A 14,372-nucleotide genomic window follows, 5' to 3' on the forward strand; every position below is an offset into this window, starting at 1 on the left:
TGCCCACTGTCATCACAATAATCCAAGAAACTTTTCAGCCCAATGTTCCATGACCCTGTCAACACATTGCTCCATGCCCTTGTCATTACAATGATCCATGACACATATCATCACAGTGCTCCTTGACTACAGTCATCACAATGCTTCATGATATTTCTCATCACAATTGTCCATGCCCTCGTCACACAAGGCTCTGTGATCTTTGTCACAACAATGCTCCATGAAATTTTCATCACAGTGCTCTGTGTCCCTTGTCATCACAATGCTCCACGCCTTTGCAGCACAATGCTCCATGACACTTGTCATCAAAATGCTCCATGCGCTTGTAAGCACAATGCTCCACATCCTTTTCATCCCAATGCTCCTTAAAACTTGTCATCACAATGCTCCATGAACTTCTCATCAAAATGCTCTCTCACCTCATATATCACAATGTTCCATCACTAGTCATCACAATACTCGCTCACCCCTGTCATCACAATATTCCATGACCACTGTCATCACAGTGCTACATGCCCTTTTCATCACAATGCTCCATGACCCCTGACATCACAATGTTCCATAACCCCTGTCATCAAAATGTTCCATGACACTTTTCATCAGTTTGCTCCATGACCCTGTCATCCCAATGCTCCATGCCCTTCACATCACAATGCACCAAGACCTTGTCATCAAAATGCTCCATGACGTTTGTCATCACAAAGCTCCATGACCCTTGGCATCACAATGCTCCATGCAAATTCATCACAATGCTACATGAAACCTCTCATCACATTGCTTCATGCCCTTGTCACCACAATGCTCCATGACGCTTGTCATCACAATGCTCGATACTCTTCTCATCACAATGCTCCATGCCACTGTCATTACAATCCTCCATGACACATGTATCTCAGTGTTCCGTGCCCTAGTCATCACAATGTTCCATGCCGAATCTCATCACAATAATCCATGAAATTTTCAGACCAATGTTCCATGCGCTTGTCATCACAATGCTTCACGACTTTGTCATCAAAATTTTCAATGGCCCTTGAAATCACAACGCTCCATGCCCTTGTCATCACAATGCTCCATGACCCTTGTCATCACAATGTTCCAAGCCCTTGTCATCAAAATGCTCCATTACCTTTGTCATCACAATCCTCCATGACACTTGGTATCACAATGCTCCATGCCTTTGTCATCACAATGGACAATGACATATGTCATCACAATGCTCCCTGACACCTGTCTTCACAATAATCCATGACCTTGTCATCACCATGTTCCATGCCCTTGTCATCACAATGCGCCATGCCCACTCTCATCACAATAATCCATTAATCTTGTCAGAGCAATGCTCCATGACGCCTGTCATCACAATGCTCCGTGATTCCTGTCATCACAATGCTTCATGACCTTTGTCATCACAGTGTCCATGTCCTCTTCACACAAAGCTCTGTGATCTTTTTCACCACAATGCTCCATGAATATTTCATCACAATGCTCTGTGTCCCTTGTCATCAAAATGCTCCATGCCTTTGTCACCACAATGATCCATGCCCTTGTCCTCACAATGCTCCATGCCCACTGTCATCACAATAATCCATGAAACTTGTCAGACCAATCTTCCATGCCCCTGTCATCACATTGCTCCATGGCCTTGTCATCACAAGGCTCCATGACCCCTTTCATCACAATGCCCCATGACACGAATCATCACAATTCTTCATGACCTATCTCATCACAATGCTCCATGCTCTTCTAATTATAATCCCCCCTGACACATGTATCACACTGTTCCGTACCCTAGTCATCACAATGCTCCATGCCGAATCTCATCACAATAATCCATGAAATTTTCAGACTAATGTTCCATGCCCTTGTCATCACAATGCTCCATTACCCGTGTCATGACAATGCTCCATGACCCCTGCCATCACAATGTTCCACAGCCTTGTCATCCAAGGCTCCATGACCCTTGTCATCACAGTGCTCCAAGACCTCTGTAATCACAATGCTCCATGCCATTGTCATCACAATGATTCATGACGCATGTCATCAGAATGCTCCGTGGCCTTCTCATCACAATGCTCCATTCCCTTGTCATCACAGTGATCCAAGACCCCTGTAATCACAATGCTCCATGCCCCTTGTCATTACAGTGCTCCATTACGCTCGTCATCACAATTATCCGTGATCTTCTCAATACAATGCTCCACGGTCTTGCCATCACAATGCTCCATGCCCTGGTCATCACAATGCCCCATGTCCCATGTCATCAAAATTCTCCACGTCCTTGCCATCACAATGCTATATGACACTTCTTATCACAATGTTACATGATCTTGTCATCACAAATCTCCATGCACTTGTCATCGCAATGCTCTATGACCACTGTCATAGCAAGCTCCATGCGCTTGTCATCACAATGCTTCACGACGTTGTCATCAAAATACTCAATGGCCCTTGTCATGACAATGCTCCATGCCCTTGTCATCACAATGCTCCATAACACTTGTCATCACAATGCCCCAAGCAATTGTCATCAAAATGCTCCATTACCTTTGTCGTCACAATACTCCATGACACTTGGTATCACAATGCTCCATGCCATTGTCATCACAATGGACAATGACATATGTCATCACAATGCTCCCTCACACCTGTCTTCACAATACTCCATGACCTTGTCATCACAATGTTCCATGCCCTTGTCATCACAGTGCTCCATGCCCTTGTCATCTCAATGCTCCTTGCCCACTGTCATCACAATAATCCATGAAACTTGTCAGACCAATGTTCCATGCCCCTCTCATCACATTGCTCCATGCCCTTGTCATCTCAATCCTCCATGACCCCTGTCATCACAATGCACCGTGACTCCAGTCATCAAAAAGATTCATGACCTTTGTCCTCACAATGGTACATGCCCTCCTCACACAAGGCTCTGTGATGTTTGTCACCACAATGCTCCATGAAATTTTCATCACAATGCTCTCTGTCCCTTGTCATCACAATGCTCCATGCCTTTGTCATCACCTTTCTCCAGCACCCCTGTAATCACAATGATCCATGTCCTTGTCATCACAAAGCTCCATGATGCATGTCATCAGAATGCTCCATTGCCTTCTCGTCACAATGCTCCTTTCCCCTGTAATCACATTGCTTCAAATCCCCTGTAATCTCAATGCTCCATGCACCTTTTCATCAGAATGCTCCATGCCCTTGTCATCACAATGGTCCATGACCCTTGTCATCGCAATGTTCCAAGCCCTTGTCATCAAAATGCTCCATTACCTTTGCCATCACAATCCTCCATGACACTTGGTATCACAATGCTCCATGCCATTGTCATCACAATGGACAAATACATATGTCATCACAATGCTCCCTGACACCTGTCTTCACAATACTCCATGACCTTGTCATCACAATGTTACATGCCCTTGTCATCACAATGCGCCATGCCCACTGTCATCACAATAATCCATGAAACTTGACAGACCAATGTTCCATGCCCCTGTCATCACAATGCTCCATGCCCTTGTCATCACAATGCTCCATGACCCCTGTCATCACAATGCTCCGTGACTCCAGTCATCACAATGCTTCATGACATTTGTCCTCACAATGGTCCATGCTGTCGTCACACAAGGCTCTGTGACCTTTGTCACCACAATGCTCCATGCCCTTGTCATCTCAATTCTCCATGCCCACTGTCATCACAATAATCCATGAAACTTGTCAGACCAATGTTCCATGCCACTGTCATCACATTGCTCCATGCCCTGTTTATCACAATCCTCCATGACCCCTGTCATCACAATGCACCGTGACTCCAGTCATCATAATGATTCATGACATTTGTCCGCACAATGGTCCAGGCCCTCATCACACAAGGCTCTGTGATCTTTGTCACCACAATGCTCCATGAAATTTTCATCACAATGTTCTGTGTCCCTTGTCATCACAATGCTCCATGCCTTTGTCAGCATAATGCTCCATTACACTTGTCATCAAAATGCTCCATGCGCTTGTCAGCACAATGCTCCATGACACATATCATCACAATGTGCCATGCTCTTGTCATCACAATGCTCCACATCCTTTTCATCGCTATGCTCCATAAAACTTGTCATCACAATACTCCACGCACTTCTCATGAAAATGCTCTCTCACCACATATATCACAATATTCCATCACTAGTCATCACAATACCCCATCACACCTGTAATCACAATGTTCCATGACCACTGTCATCACAGTGCTCCATGCCCTTATCATCACAATGCTCCATGACCCCTGACATCACAATGTTCCATAACCCCTGTCACAAAATGCTCCATGACCCATTTCATCACAATGCTTCATGACCCCTGACATCACAATGTTCCATAACCCGTGTCATCAAAATATTCCATTACACTTTTATTCAAATTGCTCCATGACCCTGTCATCACAATGCTCCCTGCCCTTCTCATCACAATGGACCACGCCCTTGTCATCAAAATGCCCCATGACATTTGTCATCACAAAGCTCCATGACCCTTGGCATCACAATGCTCCATGCCATTGTCATCACAATGCTCAATGAAATCTCTCATCACATTGCTCCATGCCCTTGTCATCACAATGCTCCATTACACCTGTCATAACAATGCTCCATGACACCTGCCATCACAATGTTCCACGGCCTTGTCATCACAAGGCTCCATGACCCTTGTCATCACAATGCTCCAAGACGTCTGTAATCCGAATTCTCCATGCCACTTTTCATCTCAATGCTCCATGAACACTGTCATCACAATGCACCATGCACATCATCATAATGATTCATGCTATTGTCATCACAATGAAATCAAAATTCTCCATGTCCTCTGTCATCACAATCCTCCAACACCTTCTGATCACAATGTTCCATAACACTTGTCATCACATGCCCCATGACGCTCGTCATCAAAATTATGCAAGGTCTTCTCATCACAATGCTCCTTGACCTTTATCACCACAATGCTCAATGCACTTGGCATCACAGTGCTCGCTGACACTTGTCATCAGTATGCTCCTTGAACACTGTCATGACAAGGCTCCATGCCTTTTTCATCACAATGATCCATTCCCTTTTCATCACAATGCTCCAAGACCCCTGTTATCAAAATGCTCCATGACTCCAGTCATCCAATGCTTCATGACATTTGTCATAACAATGATCTATGACCTCATCACAAAAAGCTCACTGCCTTTATCATCACAAAGATCCATGACACATGTCATCAGAATGCTCCATGGCCTTCTCATCACAATGCTCAATGCCCTTGTCATCACAATGCTCCAGGACCCCTGTAATCACAATGCTCCATGCCCCAATTCATCAAAGTGCTCCATGAGACTTGTCATCACAAGGCTCCATGGTCTTCTCATCACACTGCTCCAGGACCTTGTCATCACAACGCTCCATTCTCTTGTCATCACAATGCTCCTTGAACACTGTCATCACAATACCCCATGAACATTTTCAGGCCAATGCTCCATCACCTTCTAATCACAATGCTCCATTACCCTTGTCATTACAATGCTCCAAGAAACCTGTAAAAACAATGCTCCATGTCCTTGTCATCACAAAGCTCCATGACGCATGTCATCAAAATGCTCCATTGCCTTCTCATCACAATGCTCCATGCCCTTGTAATCACATTGCTTCAAAACCCCTGTAATCTCAATGCTCCATGCACATTTTAATCAGAATTCTCCATGCCCTTTTCATCACAATGCTCCATGACCCTTGTCATCGCAATGTTCCAATCCCTTGTCTTCAAAATGCTCCATTACATTTGTCATGATAATCCTCAATGACACTTGGTATCACAATGTTCCATGCCATTCTCATCACAATGGACAATGACATATGTCATCACAATGCTCCCTGACACCTGTCTTCACAATATTCCATCACCTTCTCATCGCAATGCTCCATGACCTTTGTCACCACAATGCTCAATACACTTGGCAACAAAATGCTCGCTGACACTTGTCATCAGTATGCTCCTTGAACACTGTCATGACAAGGCTCCATGCCTTTTTCATCACAATGCTCCATGCCCTTGTCATCACAATGCTCCATGACCACTGTCATCACAATAATCCATGAAACTTGTCAGACCAATCTTCCATGCCCCTGTCTTCACATTGCTCCATGCCCTTATCACCACAATGCTCCATGACACCTGACATCACAATGTTCCATAACCCCTGTAATCAAAATGCTCCATGACCCTTTTCATCACAAACCTCCATGACCACTGACATCACAATGTTCTATAACCCCTGTCATCAAAATATTCCATGACCCTTTTCATCAAATTGCTCCATGACACTGTCATCACAATGCACCCTGCCATTCTCATCACTATGCACCACGCCCTTGTCATCAAAATGCTCCATGACCTTTGTCATCACAATGTCCATGACCCTTGGCATCACAATGCTCCACTCCATTGTCATCACAATGCTCCATGAACCCTCTCATCACATTGCTCCATGCTCTTGTCATTACAATCCTGCATGATCTATGTATCACAGTGTTCCATGCCCTTGTCATCACAATGCTCCATGCCCACTCTCATCACAATAATCCATGAAAATTTTCAGACCAATGCCCCATTCCCTTGTCATCACTAAGCTCCATTACCCGTGTCATAACAATGCTCCATGACCCCTGCCATCACAAGGTTCCACGGCCTTGTCATCACAAGCCTCGATGACCCTTGTAATCAAAATGCTCCAAGACCACTGTAATCACAATGCTCCATGCCCTTGTCATCACAAAGCTCCATGACGCATGTCATTAGAATGCTCCATGGCCTTCTCATCACAATGATCCTTGCCCATGTAATCACAATGTTCCAACACCACTGTAATGACAATGCTCCATGCCCATTTTAATCTCAATGCACCATGAACCCTGTCATCACAATGCACCGTGCCCATCACCATAATATTTCATGCTATTGTCATCACAATGATATCAAAATGCTCAATGACCTCAGTCATCACAATGCACCAAACCCATCTGATCAAAATGTTCCATAACACTTGTCATCACAATGTCCCATGACGCTGGTCATCACAATGATCCATGGAATTTTCATCACAGTGCTCCAAGACCCCTGTAATCACAATCCTCCATGTGCTTGTCATCACAAAGCTCCATGACGCATGTCATCAGAATGCTCCATTGCCTTCTCATCACAATGCTCCATGCCCTTGTCATCACAATGCATCAAAACGCCTGTAATCACAATGCTCCATGCACCTTTTCATCAGAATGCTCCATGACCCTTTTCATCAAAATGCTCCATGACCCCTGACATCGCAATGTTTCATAACCAATATCATCAAAATATTCCATGACACTTTTCATCAATTTGCTCCATGACCCTATCATCACAATGCTCCCTGCCTTTCTCATCACAATGCACCACAACCTTGTCATCAAAATGCTCCATGACCTTTGTCATCACAAAGCTCCATGACACTTGGCATCACAATGCTCCATTCCATTTCATCTCAATGCTACATGAAACCTCTCATCACATTGCTCCATGCCCTTGTCAGCACAATGCTCCATGACACTTGTCATCACAAAGCTCGATACTCTTCTAATCACAATGCTCCATGCCCTTGTCATTACAATGCTCCATGACACATGTATCACAGTGTTCTGTGCCCTAGTCATCAAAATGCTCCATGCCGAATCTCAACACAAAAATCCATGAAATTTTCAGAACAATGTACCATGCACTTGTCATCAAAATGCTCCATTACCCCTGTCATAACAATGCTCCATGACCCCTGCCAACACAATGTTCCACGGCCTTGTCATCCAAGGCTCCATGGCCCTTGTCATCACAATGCTCCAAGACCCCTTTAATCTCAATGCTCCATGCCCTTGTCTTCACAACGATCCATGACCCATGTCATCAGAATGCTCCATGGAATTCTCATCACAATGCTCCATGCCCTTGTAATCACAATGCTCCAAGACCCCTGTAATCACAATGCTCCATGCCCCTATTCATCAGAATGCTCGGTGAGACTTGTCATCACAAGACTCCATGGTTTTCTCATCGCACTGCTCCAGGAAATTGTCATCACAATTCTCCATTCCCTTGTCATCACAATGCTCCTTGACCCCTGTCATCACTATACGCCATGAACATTTTCAGCCCAATGCTCCATGACCTTCCATTCACAATGCTCCATGACCCTTGTCATCACATTGCTCCATGACCCCTCTTATCACAATGCTCCATGTCCCATGTCATCACAATTCTCCACGTCCTTGTCATCACAATGCTCCATGACACTTCTTATCACAATGTTACATGATCTTGTCATCACAATTCTCCAAGCACTTGTCATTGGAATGCTCTATGATCCCTGTCATAGCAAGCTCCTTGAGCTTGTCATCACAATGCTTCACGGCATTGTCATCAAAATTCTCAATGGCTCTTGTCATCACAATGCTCCATGCCCTTGTCATCACAATGCTCCATGACCCTTGTCATCACAATGTTCCAAGCCCTTGTCATCAAAATGCTCCATTACCTTTGTCATCACAATCCTCCATGACACTTGGTATCACAATGCTCCATGCCATTGTCATCACAATGCTCCGTGACTCCAGTCATCACAATGCTTCATGACCTTTGTCACCACAATGCTCCATGCCCTTGTCATCACAATGCTCCATGCCCACTGTCATCACAATATTCCATGAAACTTGTCAGACCAATGATCCATGCCCTCTTCACACAAGGCTCTGTAATCTTTGTCACCACAATGCTCCATGAACTTTTCATCACAATGCTCTTTGTCCCTAGTCATCACAATGCTCCATGCCTTTGTCAGCACAATGCTCCTAGACCTATGTCATGACAATGTGCCATGCGCTTGTCATCCCAATGCTCCACATCCTTTTCATTGCTATGCTCCATAAAACTTGTCATCACAATGCTCCATGCACTTCTCATCAAAATGCTCTCTCACCACATATATCACAATGTTCCATCACTAGTCATCACAATACTCCCTCACCCCTGTCATCACAATGTTCCATGACCACTGTCATCACAGTGCTACAGGCCCTTATCATCACAATGCTCCATGACCCCTGACATCACAATGTTCCATAACCCCTGTCACAAAATGCTCCATGATCCCTTTCATCACAATGCTTCATGACCCCTGACATCACAATGTTCCATAACCCCTGTCATCAAAATATTCCATGACACTTTTCATCAAATTGCTCATTGACACTGTCATCACAATGCTCCCTGCCCTTCTCATCACAATGCACCACAACCTTGTCATCAAAATGCCCCATGACCTTTGTCATCACAAAGCTCCATTACCCCTGGCATAACAATGATCCATGACCCCTGCCATCACAAGGTTCCACGGCCTTGTTATCACAAGCCTCGATGACCCTTGTCATCACAATGCTCCAAGACCCCTGTAATCACAATGCTGCATGCCCTTGTCATCACAAAGCTCCATGACACATGTCATCTGAATGCTCCATGGCCTTCTCATCACAATGCTCCATGCCCTTGTCATCACAATGCTCCAACAGCCCTATAATCAAAATGCTCCATGCCCCTTTTCATCTCAATGCTCCATGAACACTGTCATCTCAATGCACCGTGCCCATCACCATAATATTTCATGCTATTGTCATCACAATGAAATCAAAATCTTCAATGATCTTTGTCATCACAATGCACCAAACCCTTCTGATCACAATGTTCCATAACACTTGTCATCACAGTGCCCTATGAGGCTGGTCATCACAATTATCAATGGACTTCTCCTCACAATGCTCAATACACTTATCATCACAATGCTCCCTGACAGTTGTCATCAGTATGCTCCTTGAACCCTGTCATGACAAGGCTCTATGCATTTTTCATGACAATGATCCATTCCCTTTTCATCACAATGCTCCAAGACACCTGTAATCACAATCCTCCATGTCCTTGTCATCACAAAGCTCCATGACGCATGTCATCAGAATGCTCCATTGCCTTCTCATCACAATGCACCACGCCCTTGTCATCAAAATGCTCCACGACCTTTATCATCACAATGGTCCAAGACCCTAGCATCACAATGCTCCATTCCATTGTCATCAAAATGCTCCATGAACCCTCTCATCACATCCCTCCATGCACTTTTCATCCCAAATCTCCATGACGCTTGTCATCAAAATGCTCGATGCCCTTCTCATCACAATGCTCCATGCCATTGACATTAGAATCCTGCATGATCTATGTATCACAGTGTTCCGTGCCATTGTCATCAGAATGCTCCATGCCCACTCTCATCACAATAATTCATGAAAATTTTCAGACCAATGCCCCATGCACTTGTCATCACAATGCTCCATTACCCCGTCATAAAAATGCTCCATGAGCAATGTCATGACAAGGATCAACGGCCTTGTCATCACAAGCCTCCATGACCCTTGTAATCACAATGCTCCAAGACCCCTGTAATCACAATGCTCCATTCACTTGTCATCACAAAGCTCCATGACGCATGTCATCAGAATGCTCCATGGCATTCACATCACAATTCTCCATGCCCTTGTCGTCACAATGCCCCAACACCCTGTAATCACAATGCTCGATGCCTCTTTTCATCTCAATGCTCCATGAACCCTGTCATCACAATGCACCGTGCCCATCACCATAATATTTCATGCTATTGTCATCACAATGAAATCAAAATGCTCAATGACCTCTGTCATCACAATGCACCAAACCCTTCTGATCACAATGTTCCATAACACTTGTCATCACAATGCCCCATGAGCCTGGTCCTCACAATTATCCATGGTCTTCTCATCACAATGCTCCATGACCTTTGTCATCACAATGCTCAATACACTTATCATCACAATGCTCCCGGACACATATCATCAGTATGCTCCTTGAACAGTGTCATGACAAGGCTCCATGCATTTTTCATGACAATGATCCATTCCCTTTTCATCACAATTCTCCAAGACCCTGTAATCACAATGCTCCATGTCCCTGTCATCACAAAGCTCCATGATGCAGGTCTTCAGAATGCTCCATTGCCTTCTCATCACATTGATCCATGCCCTTGTCATCACAATGCTTCAAAAACCCTGTAATCACAATGCTCCATGCACCTTTTCATCAGAATGCTCCATGACCCTTTTCAGCAAAATGCTCCATGACCCCTGACATCACAATATTCCATAACCCCTGTCATCAAAATGTTCCATGACACTTTTCATCAATTTTGCTCCATGACCCTGTCATCACAATGCTCCCTGCCCTTCTCATCACAATGCACCACGACCTTGTCATCAAAATGCTCCATGACCTTTGTCATCACAAAGCTCCATGACCCTTGGCATCACAATGCTCCATGTCATTTCATCACAATGCTACATGAAACCTCTCTTCACATTGCTCCATGCCCTTGTCAGCACAATGCTCCTTGACGCTAGTCATCAGAATGCTCGATACCCTTCTCATCACAATGCTCCATGCCCTTGTCATTACAATCCTCCATGACACATGTATGACAGTGTTCCGTGCCCTAGTCATCACAATGTTCCATGCCGAAACTCATCACAATAATCCATGAAATTTTCAGACCAATGTTCCATGTCCTTGTCATCACAATGCTCCATTACCACTGTATAAGAATGCTCCAAGACACAGGCCATCACAATGTTCCACGGCCTTGTCATCCAAGGCTCCATGACCCTTGTCATCACAGTTCTCCAAGACCACTGTAATCACAATGCTCCCTGCCCTTGCTGTCACAATGATTCATGACACATGTCATCAGAATGCTCCATGGCCTTCTCATCACAATGCTCCATTCCCTTGTCATCACAGTGCTCCAAGACCCCTGTACTCACAATTCTACATGCCCCATGTCATTACAGAGCTCCATGACGTTCGTCATCAAAATTATCCGTGATCTTCTCATCACAATGCTCCACGGTCTTGCCATCGCAATGCTCCATGCCCTGGTCATCACAATGCTCCATGTCCCATGTCATCACAATTCTCCACGTCCTTGTCATCACAATGCTCCATGACACTACTAATCACAATGTTACATGATCTTGTCATCACAATTCTCCATGCACTTGTCATCGGAATGCTCTATGACACCTGCCATAGCAAGCTCCATGCGCTTGTCATCACAATGCTTCACGACGTTGTCATCAAAATCCTCAATGGCCCTTGTCATCACAATGCTCCATGCCCTTGTCATCACAATGCTCCATGACACTTGTCATCACAATCCTCCATGACACTAGGTATCACAATGCTCCATTCCATTTTCATCAAAATGGACAATGACATATGTCATCACAATGATCCCTGACACCTCTCTTCACAATACTCCATGACCTTGACACCACAATGTTCCATGCCCTTGTCATCACTATGCGCCATGCCCACTGTCATCACAATAATCCATGAAACTTGTCAGACCAATGTTCCATGTCCCTGTCATCACAATGCACTATGCCCTTGTCATCACAATGCTCCATGACCACTGTCATCACAATGCTCCGTGACTCCAGTCATCACAATGCTTCATGACCTTTGTCATCAAAATGGTCCATTCCCTCGTCACACAAGGCTCTGTGACCTTTGTCACCACAATGCTCCATGTGCTTGTTATCACAAAGCTCCATGACGCATGTCATCAGAATGCTCCATTGCCTTCTCATCACAATGCTCTTTTCCTTTGTCATCACAATGCTCTCAAACCCCTGTAATCACAATGCTCCATGCACCTTTTCATCAGAATGCTCCATGACCCTTTTCATCAAAATGCTTCATGACCCCTGACATCACAATGTTCCATAACCCTTGTCATCAAAATGTTCCATGACACTTTTCATCAATTTGCTCCATGACCCTGTCATCACAATGTTCCCTGACCTTCTCATCACAATGCACCACGACTTGTCATCAAAATGGTCCATGACCTTTGTCATCACAAAGCTCCATGACACTTGGCATCACAATGCTCCATGCCATTTCATCAAAATGCTACATGTAACCTCTCATCACATTGTTCCATGCCCTTGTCAGCACAATGCTCCATGACACTTGTCATCACAATTCTTGATACTCTTCTCATCACAATGCTCCATGCCCTTGTCACTACAATCCCTCATGACACATGTATCACAGTGTTCCGTGCCCTAGTCATCACAATGCTCCATGCCGAATCTCATCACAATAATCCATGAAATTTTCAGACTAATGTTCCATGCCCTTGTCATCACAATGCTCCATTACCCCTGTCATAACAATGCTCCATGACAACTGCCATCACAATGTTCCACGGCCTTGTCATCCAAGGCTCTATGACCCTTGTCATCACAGTCCTCCAAGACCCCTGTAATCACAATTTTCCATGCCATTGTCGTCACAAAGATTCATGACGCATGCCATCAGAATGCTCCGAGGCCTTTTCATCACAGTGCTCCATGCCCTTGTCATCACAATGCTCCAAGACCCCTGTAATCACAATGCTCCATGCCCTTGTCATCACAAAGCTCCATGACCCCTGTCATAGCAAGCTCCATGTGCTTTTCATCACAATGCTTCAGGAACTTGTCATCAAAATTCTCAATGGCCCTTGTCATCACAATCCTCCATGCCCTTGTCATCAAAATGCTCCATGACCCTTGTCATCACAATGCTCCAAACCCCTGTCATCACAATGCTCCATTAACTTTGTCATAACATTCCTACATGACACTTGGCATCACAATACTCCATGCCATTGTCATCACAATGGACCATGACATATGTCATCACATGCCCCCAGACACCTGTCTTCACAGTACTCCATGACCTTCTCATCACAATCCTCCATGCTCTTCTCATCAGAATGTGCCTTGCCCACTGTCATCACAATAAACAATGAAACTTATCAGACCAATGCACCATTCCCCTGTCATCAGAATGCTCCATACCCTTGTCATCACAATGTTCCGTGACTCCAGTCATCACAATGCTTCATGACCTTTGTCATCACAATGGTACTTATCCTCGTCATCACAAGGCTCTGTGACCATTGTCACCACAATGCTCCATGAACTTTTCATCACAATGCTCTGTGACCGTTGTCATCACAATGTTCCATGAACTTGTCAGCACAATGCTCCATGACCCTTGTCAGCACAATGCTCCATGCGCTTCTCAGCACAATGCTCCATGACCCATGTCATCAAAATGCGCCATGCAATTGTGAACACAATGCTCCACAGCCTTGTCATCACTATGCTCCATAAACCTTGTCATCACAATGC

This window comes from Hyperoodon ampullatus (assembly GCF_949752795.1).
Source record: "Hyperoodon ampullatus genome assembly, contig: SUPER_X_unloc_1, whole genome shotgun sequence".
Lineage (NCBI taxonomy): Eukaryota > Metazoa > Chordata > Mammalia > Artiodactyla > Ziphiidae > Hyperoodon > Hyperoodon ampullatus.